At 33.7% G+C, this 18,395-nt stretch overlaps 1 long non-coding RNA gene across 1 annotated transcript; it reads left to right on the top strand.

The window, feature by feature from the left end:
- The first annotated feature begins 2,104 nt into the window (after positions 1 to 2,104).
- Positions 2,105 to 17,323, top strand: LOC135076931 (uncharacterized). Its single transcript, XR_010258350.1, has 3 exons — positions 2,105 to 2,441; positions 16,778 to 16,884; positions 16,976 to 17,323. It is a non-coding gene; the product is annotated as an uncharacterized LOC135076931 (long non-coding RNA).
- Positions 17,324 to 18,395: the final 1,072 nt, after the last annotated feature.

Below are 18,395 nucleotides of genomic sequence, written 5' to 3'. Positions count from 1 at the left end.
ACAACTCAAATAAAAAATAAAACCTTTACCTTTTAAAAACGGTGGAAATATAACACGTACGAATAGATTATGTTGTGATATCTTAACTTTTAATCCAAGAAAATAGGCCTACTTCCCTAACGCTCACCCATCGTCACCCGACGAACACTGCCATACTATGATACTAACTACAGACCCAACTCACTCACACAGATGCATGACCCCACGCACTTTTGCTACTCACATTAAAACTAAACCAACTTTGCATAATTGTCTCATTCACGCACATACAGTCGTTATAATGGCGCTATGTAGCGCTGTCTCGCTTGCACCCGATCGTCAAAATGGCCTCCAAACGAGATGTTTTGAAGGAACTCCGCCAACTTTTGTTGCCTGTAATGGGCGGAGCTCGTGCATGCACAGGGCCGTAATCAGTTGTGGAATGTGGAGAAATAAGATAAGCATTATCAAATTGTTTATATTTAAATTTTAATTGGTAATTTGTATTAGTACGTACGTAGTAATATGTTTCATTTCTTAGTATGTCTACTAGTAATAACATATCATGTAATTTCTTCAAGAAAAAAAAGTAATGTTACCTGCGTAATAATTTAATCGACTTGAAAAAATGTAGAGTTCTTCAATCAATTTAACTTGAAGTGTAACACCCTTTAAAATCAAAATAACTGGAAAAAATACGTCATAAACGACAACTGTGAACGACACTGCGGGTTTTTTAAAAATAATATAATGGTTTTAATGAGCTGCGAACCTTTAGTGATAACAACAATGAAAAGTAAAAACGAAATTAACTTTTACAAAAAAAGAGCACCAAAAAGTTGAAAAATAGTTTACCCATTTATTGAAAAAAGTTAAAAAAAACTACTGTAAAAATATTATCTTACTTATTTTGTAAATTTTAAACCTTGTACATAAATGTGTGTAAAGTATGGAGCCTACAAGTTTGTTCGTATACATTGGCACTCTCTAAATTCTAAAATATACATTAATTTGTCTGCATATTTAAAATGTATACCTTGCAAAAACCGAACTCCGGTAATTTCAGTTGGAGACAAAAAAAATATTGTAAATTAAGTATGGGAGTTTTTTTTATCACATCAAATCAAATCAAATCAAATTTCTTTATTTGCGTAATTCCAGGTACATAAGTGGTCTTACATAGATTTGGTAGGTTTCACTGAAATTTGCTCAAACTAGGAAGCGTGCAAATATTAAAAAGAGTAGTAGACTTTATATCGAAAATAATACTAACATGTCATATTACATTAATTGATTAAAAACAGAAAACTAATAAATTATCATTAATTTAGTCTGTTTTATTTTTTGGAAAAATATTTTAAGAGATCTATAATAAGATCTTAAACTTTGCGTAAGTAAGATTTTAAAAAAGTTACGTTTTTGATTTACTAAAACAGCATTTAGAAATGTCGATTTTTGAAAAATCACGAATTAAAAAAAATGTTATAAACCTGTAATATAAAAATATTTCAAACTCTATATGTATGAGCATAAGGTTTAAATTGTTAGTTGACAGGTTTTACACTCACTCTACAAGTATCCCCCATTTCAGAGATATGTTTTTTTTTTCATGGTTTTATAAAATCCCCAGTTTTGAGCCTATCTCTTGTTGCTTTGTGTACAGATGGGTAAGAATAAAAAAATATCTGCATTATTGAAAAGCTCAAAATTGAGGATTAAAAAAAAAGAAAAAAAAATCGAATCTAAAATGGTGATTCTTTAAATATTTTTTTTGTATCTATGGTCATACATTAGTCTATCATCTTCATCGAAACTTTTTTATAAATACTATAACACGTTTTACTTAATTTTAATTACTACATACTTTAATATAAACATATTTTTTCGTAATTTAATTTGTACTGTACTGGCTAAGTCCAAACCAATGTAACTCCTAATGATTTTGTGAACTAATTTGATTAAAATATAGTTAAATCTGTATTTAACTAAATAACTTTTCTTATTGAAATTTACGTGTACAAACTATTTATTTACACACAAAATTTCCAACGATCCATTTTTTTACAGTATATTAAAGTCCGGCCCTGTACATCGGTATCTCGATATGGCGACCGATGCGCGCTGTGTGACGAGCATCCAATGTGAATTGTGCGTCCGTTTTAAAGTAATTTTACATTGTTTTCATCAAAATATAGTACGATTGTGTTTGAAATTCGTGAATTGTGTATATTTCGCTATCAAAGTTTAGTGATAACTTGGATAAACGTATTAAATGCAATTTAAATTGAACATTGTGTTTGTTATACGGCCGCCTTTATGGGCCTCCGAATGGCGCGCAAATAAAAGAGATCGATAGATGTATTGCTATCTCTTTCACACTTATGGCGGATAGGAGGGAGCGAGTATCGGAATAGAATGGTTCAAGATATTGTATTCTTACAAAATATTAAAGAAAAATCCGGGTGAGTGGGCTTAATGAATGTTTGTTTGATTTATAACCATAGAGACAATGTCTGTCTTCAAAATTGCGGTAGTAACTACCTGAAACAAGATGTAGAGACCAGTAATTCTTCCAAAGAATGAATGAACTGTGCACTTGAAACAGACACCGGTCAACCAAAGCCGGAGCGAAGTCGTTCAATGTGCTTTTAAAAATATTTTCTTCTGGATCAATACTTAACCATTTTGTCGGTATAACAGTCACATTGGTTCTAGTCTTACCTAACTAGAAAAAAAATTTAATTTAGAAAAAAATTGCTGAAAGTACCTACTAAGTAGTGGAGTAGAAAATTATTATTTAATATTATTTCATCAATAAACATTATACTTATTTTGTATAAATAAGTAAGAATCCAATAACTAAAATCTAACTAAATTAATAGCCAGGCTCAGCTCTACCGTAGGTAGGTATTTCAGAAAATTTTCAGTTGAATCAAATTGCCTTTGTTCGGTCACGGCACTCGCGGCACAGAACATTGAAGACTGACCTTCTGTTAAAAAGGAAATGTTTAATTTATGAAACAACTCTTCGCAATTGGTAAAAAACAATTTTGAGAATTAATCGTAGTTGTTACCTTCAAAATATTAAAATGAAATATGCATTAATGCATTTTGTAGTAGTATACCTACCTACTTACTACTTACTAAGGCTGAGTTGCACTACCTAACTTTAACCGTGACTATAAAAATTACCGGTATTTTTTGTATGGAATTTGACAGATTTTTGACGTTTGTCAAAGGTGCAACCCAGCCTAAGTAGAGATTTAATTTTACAACAAGAAAATATTGCTCTAGTCTACCTAATAAGTAAAAGTATTTAGGCTATCCTTAGTAAATAGTTCAAATCATACTTAAGTATTTACGTTTAGCTATCTAGGTACCTATATTTTTTTAATAATTGGCTAGCTAGATTAATAAAAATGTACTTAGACCCGAAAAACGCTGAGCTCTTGTTTAGTAGATAAACCTCATAAATAAAAATACAGAGCTCTAAGCAGTTCCCAACGAGCTTGCCCCAGTAACTGCAGTGAAATTAAAAATTGATTCGGCCATTTAAATTCGGAATCACGTGCATCGTTTCCCCGACATAGAACGCTAATTTTACATCGCATACCTATTCAAAACCAGCCATGAGAGATCCCAGTGGGTCTTTGAATATTCAAGTTAGTTAACGTCAATTAAAGGCCTGGATATTGTGGTCACAAGAGAGGTAAGTCGTGGACCGAAATAAATATTAGCCTCTATTAAAATTTCGTCAGGTTTGGAGGTTAGACGGAGTAGAGAATCTTTCTAAAGATAGGTTGTTAAAAGAAAGTTTCGTCGATGTGTTAATAGAGATGAACAGCTGACGACAGGCTGTATGTAAGTTCCCTGTATTTTATTTTCATAATAAATTGTAAGTCGGTGAAATATAATGAAAAGAAAATAGGCACAAATAAAGATTTAGGCTCCCTTAAAGCAAGAATAAAAAGCGCTCTATCATGAAATTGGTCAGCTTTTTTTTCATTAAAAATTCTCTAATTTGTCTTTAAGCTTAGTCAGTCTAATATAATATTCAGTACAGTGTAGTGTCCAAATCTTACCTTGTACTGAACATTCAATAAACTATTTACCTTCTCTATTATCTGGATATGTTTCTGTTCTGAGTAGACAAGCGGCTTAGTCATTCATGCTGAGACGCATATAACATATTAATGAAATGGTAATAAAATACATAACAGCAATACTAATTAAATTGCTATGTAAGGAACACACGTCTTTGACTCATGGGAATACAAAAGGAATTTCAAACACAATAATAAGTATTTGTAGGTTAGAAAAGGAAACAGTGGTACGAATGCAGTGCTTGTTGGTCAAATAATGTAAAATTGTAAAAAAAAAAACATTTGTCTTTCAAATTGATTATAATTATTATTAATGACTAGCGGCCGCACGCGACTTCGTACGCGTGGATCCCGTTTTACCCCCTTCATCTATCTTACGCGGTTTAGATTTTTTCATACAAATGTTTTTTCCCGCTAACTCCCGTTCCCGTGGGAATTTTGCATTATCCTGTTGTAACTAAGCTTTACGTTTACTAAGGTACCTGCATGCCAAATTTCAAGCGTCTATCTTACGCGGTTTAGAGTTTTTCATACAAATGTTTTTTCCCGCTAACTCCCGTTCCCGTGGGAATTTTGCAATATCCTGTCGTAACTAAGCTTTTAGTTTACTAAGGTACCTGCATGCCAAATTTCAAGCGTCTAACTTAAGCGGTTTAGATTTTTCATACAAAAGGATTTTCCCGGTAATTCCCGTTCCCGTGGGAATTCTTAAGTATCCTATAACCTGCCCAGGAGTATGAAGAATAATTGTACCAAGTTTCGTTAAAATCCGTCGAGTAGTTTTTGTTTCTATAAGGAACATACAGACAGACAGACAGACAGACAGACAGACAAAAAATTTACTGATTGCATTTTTGGCATCAGTATCGATCACTAATCACCCCCTGATAGTTATTCTGAAAATATATTTCATGTACAGAATTGACCTCTCTACAGATTTATTATAAGTATACAGGGTGTTAGGTAAATGGGTATATGAGCCGACACTAGCCCATGTTAACATGGTCATATAAATGGTATGGTGAAGTCAGAAAATTGATATCTTCATTTTAATTATTTTAATTTACATACAAATCGGATTTTATACAATTTATTTTGTATGAAAATAAAAAAAAAAAAAATGATGATATTAAATTTCTGACTTCACCATACCATTTATATGACCATGTTAACATGGGCTAGTGTCGGCTCATATACCCATTTACCTAACACCCTGTATAGATAATGATATAGTAATATTAAGTACGAGTATGTACCTAATATTGGTCTGGTGCAAATTAAGATGCTACAAAATATAAGATTACTAATGAGTAATTGAAAAAATATCGATTAATAATGAAATTCAGGGTATTGTTATTATGCTTCAGCTTATAACAATAATATTGTTCACCTTTTCCAAGATGTTATTGATTTTTAAATACATATGTTTATCCGACATAAAAATGACAATGATCCCGCAACATTGTACACTATCTAATTCATAGCAACTAAATACCAAATTATCAGTACAATTTATTGTCAATAGCTCACTATTTTGTGGGTGCAGCAAATAAATCAATAACTTATATCAAATGATTTATTGTAAGTCATAAATAATACCTACAATCGATTAACTTATAATGCAATGTTATAAACATGAAGTACATAAATAAAACGCTGCTTGAATGCAATTAGCGACTGATTTGTGGTGTCGCATTTTGATAAGTATTCTTTGGACCATGATAATTAAATAGGTTAGAAAATTAGTTGTTGCATAGTAACTATAATTAATTAATTATGTATCAAGGTAATTAAATGATAGCAATAATAGAATCAAAGTGCTTTCATGAGTGAGTATTATTGGAACTAACGCAGAAAGAAAGGATTCAATAAATGAAAAAATATATTTTTTTCAATTTTGCGTTGCGCTTCTGCCAATCTTTGAGACGGAATAAATCCCATCACTGAGAAACAAAAAATATAGCAGCTGTAATTTTTTGTCTCAGTATATTTAAAGTGCCTACGCGTAGGTATCGAGTTATTTATATTATGCTCAAAGAAAAAATGGAAAACAAATCATAAAAATACTTCAACGCTCCGTTCATACATCGTCGCCCAGTGGTTCCCCGTCGGAGAGCCCGGACACAAACCGTAAATAAAAATAAATATTTCGACGGATATAAGGGCGGCGCGTGCGCCGGCGCCGGTGTGCCTTAGCATTCAACTCCCGCGCACAATTGTTTGTTTTCACACCGGAGTGCTCTGAGGCCAGTAATTGCGTGATTGTATTATAAACTGCGCTTATATCATGATGGAATCTCAATTATGATATAATCGACGATTACCATAATATGAATAGCAGACAAGGAGGCCTAAGCGCACATTTCAATGCCACATTAACACAATAACCTCGGTTAATGTAGCAATTATATTTTCTTATCTGGTTTCACACCTACTTATTTGATTATGTCGATCGGTCTAATTGTGTAATCAAATAATGATCTGTATGTTTTACTTACAGCAGTTTTTACTTTTAGGCTTGGGTCTTAATCAGAATACTAAGCACCTAAGACTTTAAGGAATATTCCTCATAGCTAAGGATAAATGTTTTAAAGCGGTCGTAGGCACATTCACATGCACCATAACAATACTCTAAAACCGCAATTTACAGCATAACCCGCTCTCCCATGTTGCTCTTATTTGAATGTGTTTTACATACACAGCAACGCTATCGTGGCAATGGAGTAGAAATAAAATAGATATGCGTCTCAGCCCGAAGATACAATGGGTTCGTACCTATGTGATAATTTTGTAAGACCACCGCCATTGTCTTTTGGTTTAGTATGCCGCTGGTTACGCGCTTCTATTGAATGAGAATTAATGTTTTATACCATTTCCGTATTCTGTTTTATAAGATTTGTAATAATGCGTTTAGTGTTAGATTGTTTATTATTTAGTGAAGAACATTATTTTATGATTTAAAGTAATGTTATTAATAGGATATAATTCTTTGATATTATATTGTGTGCGTTGGATTTCTGCTGTTAGTTCTTAAGGGTCACAGTATTTTTTTTGACATTGTTTGACGGGATCAAGGAGCCTTCCGTTGTGATTGTGAATCACAACTTATGCTTCTTCAACTTACCTATTAAAATGTAAAAAAAAATTGGTAACTAGGTAAACTACTGAATAACTGTTATGTTCTGACATTAGCTATCATTCGATTCATAAAATTAATCATGAAAGTGCAAGAAATAATTTTTCGTTTCTCTCATACTGTTACTTTATCAAACACAGAAAATAGACGAAAATAAGAAATGTCTGGTATCTTTTAGAGGAACGTGTACGTAAGCATATCCGATGGGTAGATACAGAAGGCAGGAGCAGAGGAAAAAGAAATACCCAACGGCGCCGGTCGGCGCGGGAAGCGAGGCGATGGAAAATATCCAACCACCCCTACGCAAAAGTTAGAGGAGGTTTACATGTCCGGACTTAAAATTCTGTCCTTTCATGATTTTATTTTATAATCAAACTAGATGGCATCCAGATCCAATATTATTAATACATTTTTTTCAGCTTTTTGAAGCTCCATAATAAAAAGAAATACATTAATTTGTTTTAAATGAGCTACAGACTAAACAGGTATTTCATTCTATTGCTTTTTCTTGATTCCATTGAGATAAGTTGTCGCATAAATGGAGATTTCAAGATACTATCAGGCCCAAAGCAAGTTTTCCACGACAAGTCGATTGACAGTATTGGCATTCAATGCACGTTCGAATTCAAAGTGTTTCCATGTTTTATATCTTCATCACTTCACTACACATTACAACAAAAATCGTAAACTTTGCTGAACATACTCCACTCTAAAATAAAAAAATTAAAACAGATTAAGATCAAACACAATATAAACTTACGTTGATATTCTTTAAAAAATTAAACAATGAAACATTGTAATAGGTACACAAAATAAAAGTGATTTAATTTTTCCGGTCATGTTAATATTATCCAAAACATTTTAATAAACTGAAAATCAAACGTAAAATCCATCTACACTTTGTTGTAGCCAAACACAGAGTGCCATATTCGATCCATTTGGGATAAAAAGTCAGCCATTTTGATTACGTGTGAACCGTCCGCGCGGGCCCCACCCGTTACCGGTGGAGGGGAGAGGCACGGAGCTTATCCGGCTAAACTTGACATTAGCTGCGTTGGAATCTCGCACTTATTTGTATGCTGTTAGAGTTTGTGTGACGGTCTTAAGATGTTGGCGGCAAAAGTATACGGGCTGTTTATGTAGCCGAAACTGCCGCTTCATACACCGACGGCGTCAATGCCATCACTTTCATTATTATTGGGCGATTCACGACGTTTACTCAGCACTCACGGGAATCTCTGTTCCGCTGTTCAATTAAAATATAGATGATTGTTATTTTGAGGTTACTTCCTTATTTGATTAAAGTTACCGTTTATTACAAAGGTGTTTGGTGAGTAAAACATTGGAGCTAAATGTTTGTTATTTTTGGTAAAACTATTTAAGATATTTATTGTTTTGTATAACGATATCATCTGATTAAATTCTAGTGTTTAAGGTTTGCGAAATGAATTAATTTTCATTAATGAATTCCTATAATAGCGAGCGTTAAATTGCAAGTAATTTATTTCTTAATAGGCTCTTTGTGATCGCCTACATAATTTACTTCCCACTCATTTGCATTTAATAGCTTACTAACGCCAATATGGGTGTCTATTTATATTACAGTGACCTTAAATATCCACTACTGAACACATACCGCTCATAGTAAACGCGCCTTCCAAATCGCCACCGCATTATGGCCGAAACTTACGTAGAGCACTCTACAGGCCTCATTTTGGTTTTTGGCCAAACCCAAACAGTCAGTCCATTTACGCTCTTAATAGCCCATCCTTATTAAATTTATACTGGATACTGTTAAAATTTCAGTTGTTTAATTGTACAGAATTTTGGCCCAGGCTGACCGCTAATGGAGCACTGTGCGAGCCCGTGGATGTTCCGAGGCGAAATTAGGTGGTTAGGCCCACGGGTTATCATTTCGTACTTAGGTTAGCAAGGGACGTTCTGTTGCGGTGGAAATGCTACCTATTTAATGGTGCTTCTGTGGATACATGTTATAACTTATTCCGTGTAGAGTCGGCTGAACTTGCGACCTTTGGGTAGGAAAGTGTTCAGTTCTTCTAATGTACTTACTCCTAGTATGTTATAAATATTCACAACAACATAGTTTTTACACGGAATATGTTTTTTTTTTTCAATCATTGTTAGAGTGATGGAAACCCTGAAAACCGCTGAAAAATTAAAAAATTTAGTGATCATAATCATAATTAAAATCGAAGAAAATTATTCTTATTATGAAATAGGCTACATTTTACAAATATTAGTGGTAAAAGTTTGCTTATTTATTGTATTTAAACCCGATATCCGATACTGCCTCTACAAAATGTTCTTTAGTTCGCAAACTGAAAAAGCCAACCGATACAAAACAGAAGAAACGTTTTCGTTCTCCCTCTAATAGGCAGGTAACCGTTGTTGAGACGTTCCACGTTTTATGTTACGAGTGCGCCATAAAATAAAAGTGCATCAAAATGCCTTGCATTGTCCACAATTACAACGCTGCCGAATCAAGAGGCCCCCTCTCTAAGTCGAGCGCGGAGTTACTGAAGGCAACTCACCGCAGCCGAGTAGCCAGGGCTCCTTTACGATTATTTAGTCGTAAAAATCAAAGTTATAGCCTATTTACAGCCGTAACTGTATGTTAATCTTTGTTTTACGAGTGAGGTGGCTTATTATTTAATCGTTAATCACTTAACACTTTAGACTCGTGTATAGACGGTTTACGAGATCGTTCTGTTACTACAGACGGCTACGGGAGCGTTGTGTTTTGTTTTGTTAGTACTTTTTACAGATTTTTAGAGGTTTTCATTCCGTTAACGATATATCTTGTTAATTTACGACTTTCACTAGCACATCATGAAGGAGAAAATATGTTTTCAACAGTACATTTTGTTTGGTTACTTTAGTGCTCGGTTTATTTTTAGGGATAAAATTAAGAGTATTCGTGAAACACTTTATTCAGTTAGAAACACTTTCTTGGGGTAGGTTAAGAACACTTTTTATTCAGTCAGATTTTCAGGTATTTCAGTCGTTAATGTTAAAGAACGAAGAATGTTAAATTATTTAGATAGCTTAGCAATGAATGCATTGCAAATCTAAGATGGCGGCCGATTGTTGCCGTATTATCTCACCCCATGGAATCCCACTGGAACAAAGACATTAAACATGAATGTCAGGATCGAAAACAATATTCTGCACGTCTCCCACTGTCTTATAAATCTGCTTATTTCCACTCCAGCATTAAGACTTATAGGCCTCTAAATGATGATTTAAAGTCGGTCTTATTTAAACGAGTTAAAGTTTAAGTTGGTGTGGTCGTAATTCCCAGATGTCTAAGTGCAACGGGCGATGCATTAAATGTCGTTGAATTAAGTGCGCGAACGCACATGATTGCATACCAATTTGCGTTGTTATTTCTTGAACGGCGAGAGTGAGTTATGTGTATAGCAATTTCCCATTTGAAGATGTTGATTGTTAACTGATGTTTTTCACTCTACTCATTGTATGAACTTAAGTATGTTTGAAATAAATGTTTTTATTTGATTTGATATAAAGTCGCTCGATACGAGTGAACGGGCGTTTGCGCTTTTAAAATACCACACATAATTCAAATATTTAATTAAGAATATAAACAAGATTTCAGTTTTAGTTAAGTGATCGCAGTAGGTACCTATAATAAATGTAGAGCGTAGAGCGTAATGAATAGAGGATATAAAGAGGATACCTAACAAAATTAAATCATAGCGACTCTCATACTCTCATTATTATTATGGCAATAAAAGACTGAAAATTACTGTTCAGAATCATAGTTTTACATATAACATTGTTTTATATATGACGCAGGTAAATAATATTATTTTGATCATCAAATTACTACCATAGAGCTCAAATAAAATTTTTAATCTTCAATTAATCTATGGATGTAGAATATTGTAGAAACAATAATTTGTTAAATACCTAATAGTAGGTAGGCATATAAAGGATAAGACTTGTGCTCTTCTAATATCTCAAGTCAAGAAATCTGTACTAATAGACTCATAATTTAATTTAAATTGGTCAAACATCCGCATTTTACGCACTATACATAAGTAATATTCCAGTAGCCATAATAATCCTACGCATATTAAAAAGTTATTTATTATGAGAGCCTTCTGAATTTAGTTTTAATTGTCTTTTTAGAACGATTTAAGGCGATTAGTGTCCTCAATCCGCGCCAAATGGGCATTTTGTAAAGCCTACTCCTCTTTAACTGCTGGATAGAAATAGTTGAAAAAAATATATGTAATACAACAGTTCAAGGACTACATTTGTGACGTTTGAATTTTCGCTACGTCTCTTTGTTTTGGATTAAAAAAATAAATACGGGACATCGATTTTTTACTTAAATTCCCTACTCCTCCAAAACGGCTATGTTAATTTAAAATATTTTTGCACGAATAGATTAGGAATTCTTTAATCTTTAAATGACACGTTGCGTTTTTCAATCGAACATTACTTTCATTCATAAATTTTACTTTTGATAAATTCCGAACGTTTTGCTGTTGAGGGGGCCTTCGCGGGGTGCGGGCGGCAGTCGGCCGCTGGCCTTCAGACGGGCAGGTTGTGTCACTCGCTGCAAACTGACATTAGCGATCAAAATGAATTTTTTCTTTGGCTGAGTTGCACCACCTGACGTGACCTAACTTTGACCGTAGCTTTGGCGATAACCGGTGTTTTTTGTATGGAGTTAGACAGACTTTTGACGCTTGTCAAAGTTGAAGTAAGATGGTGCAACCCAGCTTTTGTTCGACAATAGATTTTATGTCAGAATTGTTCATAGAGTACGTGCAGTCAGACAATACAATTGAATTATGACGCGCTCAGACGCTATTTTCTACCTGAATAGAATCTATTAGTGTAAAAAAAATATAATTGACTCCAAAACAACTGCACTAGATAAATACAAGTAGAAAAATTATTACGTTATTTATTTACTAGGCCTTTGCAATCAGTATCCAAATCAGGAGCTAGTCAGAATCTGTAACTTAATCGATTTACGTGAAGAAAACAATTTATATTTTCAATATGTTTCTTCGCGAAAATACCACAATTAAAAATAACACCTGTAACTCCCCTAGGTCTGCGGGTGTCTATGGGCGACGGTAATCATTTACCAACAGGTGATCCGTTTGTTCGTTTGCCTCCTGTCACATTAAAAAAAATTAAGATAAAGTGGTATTGAATTGTTCTATAGAGCTTATTAAAAAATTTGGATACTGATTACAAAATTAGCCATTTTCGGAGTCTGTGGCAGCCTACCTTTTGGTGAGTCGTTTTGGAGTTGGTTTTAATTTTTAGTGAAATTAATCTATTTCATGCCTTTAGTAGACTATAGGTACTCAGTAGACCTTGTTGTTGCCACTGAAGGTGCATAGGTACACAGTACCTACATTGATACCATATTTTTCATGTTAAGTGCAAATAAACTTCCCTAAATTACCTAACCATGAAACGTACCTATATTATTAAAAAGTTTCGCAGATAATAACTGAAATCCTCTTATAAGGTGATGAATTTTAAGAGCATGTCATGAAACCAAAATTATTAGCATACAAGAGCTTGTTTTAAAAAAAATATTTTTATTTAGGTATGATGGAGAATTTACTGCGGCGTAGTAGCAGAGATTTTCCGTTTGTAGATCGTAATAATTTCGAAGAATAGGGATGTTTCGTGGATAAAGCAAGAAAGTAGCAAGAGTTTGAATTAGTCCGTCGGTGAACTTACCAAAAACAAACTCTAAATGTATTTTTCACATTTTTAAACTTATGAAAATTTAAAGAGATGAAGCGCACCAAAGTTCAGAAGATGAGGCACATGACGTCAAGGCATGCTTAAAAATGTGGCGATTTGTGTCGTCACGCGGAATTTCATCGCATCATATCTTCGTAATTACTTGTTTAATTGACAAATAAAAATATCCTGTGTCCAATATTTTTTGATAATGTAAAATTGACGGACCAAAAGTCTTTTTTTAAGAAACTAGCCTATTCTTATGGCCACATTCCAGCTCCATCATCAGACCCTGCAGTTTACCTTAGAGAATTGAAGACTCATGATTTTCAAAGTAGCGTACTTACATAACATTAGGTACTTGCTTATCCAGGGTGTCCCAAAAACAATGGATAACCCTTCAACCATCGATAGGCCTCGCCATGGTCTCCCTAACGTCCAATTTTGACCCCAGTAAAAATATCACCGTTTTCAAGATTTTTAAGTTTTTGTGCATTTTTAGAAAATTGTAATGAAATTATTTAGGTATAATAATAAATAAATACAAATCAAACGAGCCTAAACTCGATGGAATCGTTTAATCCAGGAGTTGCTATGGGGCCACTGGCATTCCAGCTCTACCATCAGATCAGCTCCATGTCATCACAATATTGCATTGTCACCCGAATTACATGTATATCCGAAATTTTAACTCAATCAATTGATGAAGGATTTCTAATAAAAAGACAAATACATTTTCAGTTTATTCTTCTTAAGTGACACAGAGAGAATTAGACAAAAGCAGAAACATTTGCTTTTTTAGGCCATAGATAATACTAGGTACTAATGCGTTCCAATAGGTTTGTTCAAATTTCGAGAACGACTGAACCGACAAAAGCATTGGAAAATTTACGAAAAATAAAATAAAATTTTATCCCGTACAAAATGTTCATGGATTTTGTTATTTTTATTAAATACCTTTACGCCTGAGTTAAATGACACCGACATCAAGGTTCATCAATTTAAGTTTAAAATAATAGGCATTAATGTATGAAGAAAGAGCTTCTATTCTGTATCTACCTATGCCCGTGTATTTTTGATCGGTGTCAAATCGGAGTTTTTGGTGCGGGGCAATGATATTATATAAAAACAAAAGCAGATATGTTATAAGCGCTCGCGCTGTGAATACTCAAATACGTCCCAATTGGGACGTCTTATGTTTAGTCTTCGTGTGGCCTGCGTCGTGCGCAATCGCGTGCGTACCACACCGTAAGTTCCTGTGTTCTTACCAAAATAAATAAAAAATGCCATCGTGTGTGTTTCGAAAGTGTACCAATTATGACTCTAAAGTAAACAAAATACAAGGGATCTCTTACCACATGTGATTATGCAAAATTATTTAGTATTTATATTTTCAATTATTTAAGCAAACAATCAAGACGCCATCGCGCCATGCGCCATGTTCAAGTTAAGAAAGAGAAAGCGATCTTGTTTTGACGTTAGAGCGATAAGGATGCGTGCGCTTCGTACATAGATTAGTTAGTGCAGAATCGTTAAAACTATAGCTATCTCTTTCATTTGCGTGCTATTTCGTATCTTTTGTTTCACTTATCAGTTACATTCGTCAATGTGTGCAATTTGGAATAGCTCGGCACGGATTAAAATCGTAATTTGTATGAACGTAACATATCTATAGTTCTGTAATATCATTGGTGCGGGGTATGCGGGTGTTGCTCGCGGCGTGAAGGTCAAACGCCCAAGGTCATTGAGGACTCTAATCGCCTTAATAGTTCATATCCCGTTACAATCAGGATTTTTTAAAGTTAACGTCAAAAATACTCTTTTAAACTTGTTTTAAAAATGTAAAGCTGACTAAAATTAAGTAATTAACGGAATATGGCACTATTAAAATTAAATAATACATTATATTTATTTTAGACACGAAAATATTAATCTAGTATGTACTTTCAGTTAGTCGGCAAATTACGTTAAAAAAAGAAACGCTTGATTTCGTCGTGTTATGAATAAAACAAAAATAACACAAAAACAAAATGCATTTTATAAGTTGAGCTCACAGAAATACCGCTGAGTAATGTGACAGCTAGCGCGCTCTGTTGTTATTTAAAAACAAATCACCCAACCCTATCTCGGTTAACCCTTCTTGCTCAATCTCGAAATTTTAAATGTTATAATCAGAAATTCAAGCGACGAATCAAAGTGAGTATGTTCCAGCCGAAATAAATCGGCCATATTTCGGTCACGTCCGTCGCAGCCTGACAGGTTATATATCTCGCCGAGATAAAAGGCCGTACCGTCGAGGGTTAAAAATGTGGAATTATACTTAGCACTTAGTGTGACGTACGGTTGACTTGACCTTTCTAAAGTTTTAACCCACTACTTGCTGGAAAAGCTGAGGCCCGTGTTACAACCACGCTCAAAGCTTGATTTAATTTCAGTCATAGGTAGATACTTGTGACTGGTTTAAGTATTGAAATACAACCAATCAAAAGCCTCAATCTATATTTGAAATTGATTTAAGTTTGAGCTTCATTTTATTTGCAATAGTACTTACACACTTTGTTTTATCCGCTAGTTTTCAGTATCAGCCTACTATGTTGTCCTGAAGTAAATGTAGAGAAAGCTTTTATTGGGTTCAAGCATTTGCACGATTATTAAAATCCTTAATTTTGTGTGTGTGTTTGTCAAATGTGATACTGATAAGTAAAAAGTCACTTTAACATCGCATGGGATACAGATTTAAAAAAAGTTTTCAGTAAGGAATGACATATCAATCATTGAATACCCATTCAAGTTAGTCATATCCTATTAATAAAATACACCTCATTATAAGAATAAAACTAACATAAAATTACATTTCTCATTTATGATTTATCCTTACTTATTTAAAAATACAGGTGGCCTTTAGTAAAGTTCATAAATCAACACCACAAATCATTCAGCTTCTTTTTGTAAAACCATGAAATATGTTTCTTATTTATTCCCGTACATTTCTTGTAAGCAGAAACTAGTGGGTATAAATCAGCAATATATTATTCGTGGTTGATTTATATAGTATAAGTTTATGTGGGCGGCCTGTGGGGGGTAGAGGGGAGGGGAAGGCTCTATCTATGGGCACGGCGTCATGAGTTATAGCGCTTGCTCAGATAGCAAGCGAGGCTCTCAAACAACTATGTTATACGTATCTACGAGGTTCTTTTATTGTAGTTATTTACGCCTGCGAAGGTTTCGTTGCTTTTAATGTTTGTAGATTATTGGCGAGATGTATTTAAAACCTCTTGTAGCTGTGAAAAATAGAAGAAAACAGCAGAACATGTAAAATTCTGTATCCAACTCAAATTATGTACCTCAAAATGAAAAAATAAAATAAAAATATCTATTGAAGGGACTCTACATTATTCTTATTTTTTTCATTTAGGACTAAATTAACAATTTGGCGCAATATTTTATACTAATGGTTCTCAAAGCTTTTTATACCTACACCTAATATAACACTTATGTAAGTTTTTTTAGATAGGTGATATGTTTAAGATAAGTACTAATTTTATCGAATTAATCAATCTAAAACCTTGACTTCTTTTGATTGATAGTTGCTACTTGGCCTTAGTTTTATAGCACCTTTAATAAGTAGGTACCTAATAGTTTATTTTTTAGTCCCATTGCATCGTTATGCAAATTTATTTCTTTGTAATTCATAAAAAGTATAAAATCTTAATAAAATTCTGTTAGTGAATTAACTTACACAGATTTCGATTTGATTACAAGTCTAAAAATATGTTTAATAAAATTTATTTTTCAGGTGGCTATTTTTGAGTTTAAATAAAAAGTGCCTACAAACCAAGAATAAAGTCAGCGTGTCAACTTATTACTCGAACATACAAGAATGAACGTTCCTTTTACACGAAGGTATAAGTACTTTTACAAAGGAGGCAGGGTCAGGAGGCATATTTCCTACTGGATGATGGATCAAGTCTCAAATTGCATTTTGTTTTTTCAGAGCGCCAGTGCAACTATAGAGATTGAGGCCCAGGTAAAAATCTGTCGTGGCCGAGTAAGGAAAATTTTACACGGGTGTCTTTTTACCAATGAAAATTTTTACCAACAATGTCTCTCTAAGAGATCTAGGAACATTGAGAGACAAAACCTCATCAGACTTTTGGTATTGCGGCTATATGATTATCCACCAGGGAAGACGGTTATAGGTCAAGAGCTTTCTAGTTGTGGATAAAAAAAATTAAACTTCATGAATTTACTTGAAGAGTTTTCTTCTCTAATAACCGATGTACATTCTAGATGCGTCTTGCCCTGGTCAAAGATGGAAAGACCAAAAGCAAGCATTCTTTATTCTACCTCTATTGTGCTTACTTGTGATTCCATTGCGCATTTAAAAACAGATAATTATACAAAGGTACAAACTTATTTCTTTTCTTAACACATTTTTCACAACAATGTTGCTGTACGCGCGTTTTAAGACATACATGGAACGCTTATGATAATTAAATTCACAGATATTCAAAATTTATTAGTCCACTCTTTGTATGGTGGTTCATGCTTGTTGAATAGTTTGTGCTTACTTAGTAATAAAAATGTTTTAACTTCAGAAGTTCACTTACCAATCACCAATTATTTCACTTCACTCAATTAAAAAAAAATACAATAAAACACTGATAAATAAGCTTTTTAAGTAATAAAATACGTCCCGTGTTTCCTAAACCAAGCGTACACCAGAAAGATTTTTTCCAAACTAAAATATTTTTACAGCAAGCAGCTTCTAACACAATAGCTCGAAACATATATTTAAGTTCGATAAAACAAAACAAAAACAAAGAAAACAAAACGCGCTCTTTGTGTAGCCGCGTTCGCAGAAGACCTTCGTTCCAACAAAAAAATCTTAAAAAACCTTTGTTAGAAAATAAAATAACCCTTACTCTACACAAAAACTTTAAAAACCTTTCAAATGGGTTAATAGCTGAAGAACGGTGCGTTAAGAAATCTATTTCGAGGTTGTAAAACACCTTTGCGTTGCGAATATTTTCGCATCAACCCCGCAATGTTTGGCCTTGTCGAAACCATTTTTATTGCGTCGTAAACCACTAAAAAGTACCTTGTCGAAGATGTTAGTGTTAGTAACAATGTGCCGACGTGCTGCGCTATTAGCCAGGTTAGATAACAATAAGAATAATTACACCTTTTTAAGGTGAAAGACTTTCTTCCATTGTTTCGTTGCGCAAAATGATTATTGTTATGAGCGATCTGTCAAACAATCGCAGGTGAAATATTACGGCCGTTATTATATTGCAACGTATTGTCGTAATTTCACAAAGAAAGTATGATTTGCACAGCTCAGTTTGTACTTTTGGGTGGTTACGTGCAGTGTTGGTTTCCGTTATGCGAATAAGGTGATAAATTTTAATTTG

Source organism: Ostrinia nubilalis, chromosome 12, assembly GCF_963855985.1.
Source record: "Ostrinia nubilalis chromosome 12, ilOstNubi1.1, whole genome shotgun sequence".
Taxonomy (NCBI): Eukaryota; Metazoa; Arthropoda; class Insecta; order Lepidoptera; family Crambidae; genus Ostrinia; species Ostrinia nubilalis.
Note: the sequence above shows the minus strand (reverse complement) of the source record. Positions and strands in the feature narration are given on the sequence as shown.